General features: G+C 39.0%; 1 protein-coding gene across 1 annotated transcript in view; it reads left to right on the top strand.

Annotated features, from left to right (window-relative positions):
* The window catches only part of LOC102388516 (protocadherin-9-like), a 143,071-nt gene that overhangs the window by 8,145 nt on the left and 129,840 nt on the right, over nucleotides 1-5,086 (top strand). The gene's annotated exons all lie outside the window — the stretch shown is intronic.

A 5,086-nucleotide genomic window follows, 5' to 3' on the forward strand; every position in this document is an offset into this window, starting at 1 on the left:
TTCACTTCAATTTGTCTCATAACACAAAACAAGGTAACAATCAGCGGAACTGAAAGGTAAAATTTTTAAAGCAGATGCATGGACTTTTTATGCATAACATTCAGTGGATGCATCCTCCTTTCAGCCATATCCTATGAATTCCATAATTGGGACATGGGGCTACCTGTCACAGAACACACTGCTTTCTAGGCAATTTTGAGTTTGCTGACTGAAAGCACATTTAGGTCATTTTTATAAGTCTTTGGAAAATGATTTAATCCAAGATTTAAAATCCCAATGAAGGGAGAAAAAGGTCCTATCACATGTTTTTGGCTACCTTTTTAAAAAAAAATTGTTTGCGGAGAAGTAGCTTTTAAATACCCATTTGCTTTCTGGAAGCGTGGAATTAAAACCTCAAGAAACACATGTGAAATGCTGCTTAGTGAAATGAGGCTTTCCTTTCTGCTGTAGATGCTGAACTTGATGAACCTGAAGATAAAGACATTGCTATGTATATTTTAATTTTACATTTAATTGCATTACCTTTGAAATTGTTCTTTTATGATTTGCATTTTCAGTTCAGTAGGTTCTATTCTAAACATCACTGAGCTTGTAATTGTTTGAGGCACAAATAATAAAAGCAAAGTTGTTGATGCACCCTGAAACACCAAGGAATCCAGCCGAGACTTAATGGATTTCTCTGTCCCCTTCTCTAAAAGGCTGTTTCTAGTTCTAATTCCTTCTTTGGCAAAGTACATTTCAGTGATGCGTAAATAAAGGGATCTAAAGGTTATGAATGTAGCTCTTTGCTGTCCTATTTATTCATCCAGGGTCATGAAAGCTCATCCTGAGTTACCACTCTCTTTTAATCTTTTTGACAAAAACAGTGGTATACAATACGCAGGATGAACAAACTCATTTCTGCCTATCAGTCACAAAGGCACTATTTACTACTTTTAAAAAGTATGATAGATATACTGCAAGTGGAGGTTCTCAGATAATCAGAGTGCATGGCTACTGTCATATAGAATGAATAATGGGTGAAACTAATCTAAATTGACTCCTTCCTCTGGGTCTTTCAGCTTGTCTTGTCTCCCTGTGTTTGTCTTCTACATTATATGCTTTTCTGGGCAAAGACTCTCTTGATATCTATGTTTTCTATAGCACCTGATGCACAGTGCTTAATAACTTTTTATTTAATACAATGGCTATTAGATGTCACTAAGGAAAAGCTATACCGATATTTTTACAGTATCCATTCAAAGCATTTGCCTCTTGCCCTTCCTGAGGCAGTATATTCGCACCATCTTAGTCTCTAAATAGGTAAGGGACTTGCCCAAGGTCACACAAGCTATCAGTGACAGAGCAGAGAACTGAATGTACAAATCTCAAGAGATACCAACTGTCGTAGCCACAGACCACCCAATCTCCTCTGACATCTATGGGTGATAATATGTTGATTCCATTCAGATGAATCATGCTTTATATCACTTTCAGAACAGAATTAAACTCTATTAGTTCACTCAAAACCCTATAATCATAATAGCAGTGATGCCCTCTTCTGCTCAGCAATAACCAATTTCCATAGCAATAACCAATTTTCCAAACACTTGGCTTTTAGTCTTCTAATTTATCCGCTTGGGAACTATAACTACGTTGTAAGGCTGAGAGTTCATTTCAGTCTTAATTACATGTTAATTTCATGTAATTGTTATACCAACACTTATGAACGACAAGATACATTGACCTATTCCTGTATAATTAAATAATTACAAATGGGAAAAATGCTCACATATTAATACATTAAAATCTGTAATAAAAGCTTATATATTTCAATTGCCATTTCTAAATATTGCTTTTACAGAGTAATGCTTTAAATTAATATAGAAATTTGTCAGTTTATAGTTTAAAAAGTTGCTACTTTTCATTTATTAAATGTTCTAGTAGTTACCTATATTAAGCTTGCTTTTTTGTATATATGAAGTCAACTGTATTGTTCCTGAAATATAATATATAAGTACATTGTTGCTTAATTAATTTGGAGCTATTATAAAAGGAGGGAAATTAACACAATACTTCACACCGCAAACTCATTTTCCTTCCAATAATTTTCAATCATGTATTAATTTCTGAAACTTTCACATTTGGGGATTGAAAATTTCCACACTTAGTCCTTGCCTAAAGCTAATATTTTTTACTACAAAGTTTGAACTTGAGTTAGAGATCAGCTGTTTTGAGTTGTGGAGAACTGTAAAAAAATGTTCACTTTTCTCATTATAAAATAAAACATTCTAAGCTTTTTATTTAATATGGAAACAGAGATGATGACGCAGGTAATAATTTTAAATTTAGTAGGGAAAAACTCATCAAGGAGAAGGATCTTTGCATGTTCTTATTTAAATTAGTTTTGATTTATTTGAATTATTAGCATTTATTACTGATTGCATTGCATTAGTATTGGTATTTTTTAAATCATAGAAAATCTAATATGTGATGCACACACAAGCATTACAAAGCTGCTCCCATATTAAACATGTGGTAAAAGTACAGAAAATGTAAGCAAGCTTCGAAAAAAAAGCCTTCCCATATTTTTTTCAGTTTGCATAGCAAATGAAAAACAAAATGAAATCCTAACCCTAGTGAAGTCAATAGGGGTTTTCTGTTAACTTTTTTAAGGCCAGGATTCAACAGAAAAGTTGCTGGTTAGCCCCCTCTTCCTCTGTAAAACTTAGCAGGTGAATAGCAAAGACTTCCACATAGAAACATCATTAAATGTATGGCATACAGCTTGTTTGATGGTATAGCCATAGCCAAGCATTTTAAATTTACTTTGAAATTCATCATGATTTATATTCTTTGTATTCACATAATCATATCTTTCTTTTCACACAATGTCATTTTATGTTTTTTACAATTAAAATATAAAGATATGTGTATAACATTATACAAAAACATACCAGAAAAGTGAAATTGATCAGTTTTACAGATGTTTCAGTGAGGTTTTTTTCATTCTATTTACACACACACACACACACACACACACACACATATATATAATTATATATATATATAATTATATATATATATGTAAACCACACACATTTTTAAACACAGCCTATTTACTTGTAGCAAATATGCATTTGCGTCTTTTTTTTCTATGAGACTGGTTGAAATATTAATTTGATTGCCTTTGTTTGTTTGTTTTTCATGCACCGTTTTAGTGGGTAATTTTGTGTTCTTTTTGTTCCACTAGAACAGAGAAAGGATGAGGAAAAACTTGAGAAGAAACAAGATTTTCCCACTAAAATGAAACAAACAAAATAAATAAATAAAAAGCAAAGAAAAGGTTTTGTTTTATTTTTTGTGGGAAAACTCTACTGAAAATAAACGTCCCTTATAATATGTATGCCATATAATATTTGGAAAGCCCCAATTCTGAAACTGTTTATGTATATTATAAGTAGCCTAAAGCTAAGCAGACGCATAAGTACTTGAAAGATTAGGGTCTACACCAGCTTCATATTTAAATCCCCTATCCCCTAAACTTTGCATAAGGAAAGCTTTGTTATTAGGGGTGCACCAATAGAGAATTTTTTGATCAATACTGATGTCTGATTTTTAAGGAGCCATATCGGCTGATAGTGATCTAATTCCAGTATACAGCTGGACAGCTTGGAGATCAGTGCTGGGCTGTGTAACATTCCTGATTATCCAAGGGTGGGATTTTCTCAAGTCCCCGCCAAGTTAGGCCTTCCCTCAACTCGCCTGCCAGGACTTTGATGATAAACAATTGAAGAGGAGGGGTTCAGTGTTAATATAGAGGTCCCACTTGGGGGTACTCATAGATCTGAGAGTGTTACGAAGGGGGCTCCACTGCCCCTACACTCCCAGCCACACACCAGCCTTTGGTGTTGAGACGATGGACTGATGCGGGGTTCTGGCTTGATCTGGGTTTTGACCTGAGGTAATTCTGAAGGCTCTTCCTAGCATTGTCCAGATTGCTCTCTTGCCTTGTTGCAGACAAGGGGTTAATTCTGAGATTAAGTCCTGACTTTAGGACTCCACCGGTTCTAGGTGGATTTCCCTCAAAAAAAACGGAAAAAAAAATCCAAAAAAGAAAGAAACAAAGAGGAACCTAATTCCTTGGAAGGTTGCCTCTATTCTGGCTAATGCCCTTCTTAGCCTGCTGGCAACACGACCAGTTCCTTCAAGCCACTGGATTTTTATTTTAATTTTTTTTTTTTTAGTAATTGAGGCTTCGCTCCCCAGCCTCGGGAGCACAAAGCCTATAGTGCTTAGTATATATTGAGCCCTGGGGCTCTGACACCTCCCTGCCTTGGTGTCCTATGCCTACTGCTGCCTCTGCCATGACTGGCACAGAGACAGGCTCTCCTCCTCCTCCCTTGGCACTCTGGGTGTCTTTTAAATTGCCTGTGGTGGCTGGCACATGGACAGCTTGTCCAGGGAGCACAGTGGGAGGGGGTCCCACCCCTGCACACACCCCGGGAGGGCATGGGGAGGTATGTGTCCCCCGGATCTGCACACAGGGCAGGGTGGGGTGGAATGCCACTACGGGCTGGGTCCAGGGGCTGTGCTGGGCTCTTCCCAGAAGGGACTAGGCCAGGCTGCACTGCGCTTGGGGCAGGCAGCAGCAGCACTGGGAGGAGACTATGGCGGGGGGGGGCTACGGTGAATTGTGAGGTGCCTGCAGTCCTCCCAGTAGCCCTGCTCCCAGTGCCAGTGCCACCCACCCTGAATGCAGCCCAGCCCCTGCTGGGAACAGCCCAGTGCAGCCCCAGGCCCCAACCCACAGCAGCATCCTGCCCTGCCCCACCCCACATGCAGATCTGGGAGCGCACACCTCCCATGCTCTCCCAGGGTGCATGCAGGGTGGGAGCCAGCCCCCAAAGACAGGCTGCTCATGGCTCCATCCCACACCCCACTCTGCTGCGGCTGAGCAGCACCTAACTCTGCCCCACTCCCTACCTTACCCTGAGGGCCTCAATCTGCACCCCCCAATGCCCTTCCTTCCCTCTTCCCACCCTTTCCCCTACACCAGGGGCATTTATCAGCCACATTATTGGCCACATTAGGCTAAAAAAAGCCT

The sequence above is a fragment of the Alligator sinensis genome, unplaced genomic scaffold (genome assembly GCF_000455745.1).
Source record: "Alligator sinensis unplaced genomic scaffold, ASM45574v1 scaffold33_1, whole genome shotgun sequence".
In the NCBI taxonomy this organism is placed as follows: domain Eukaryota; kingdom Metazoa; phylum Chordata; order Crocodylia; family Alligatoridae; genus Alligator; species Alligator sinensis.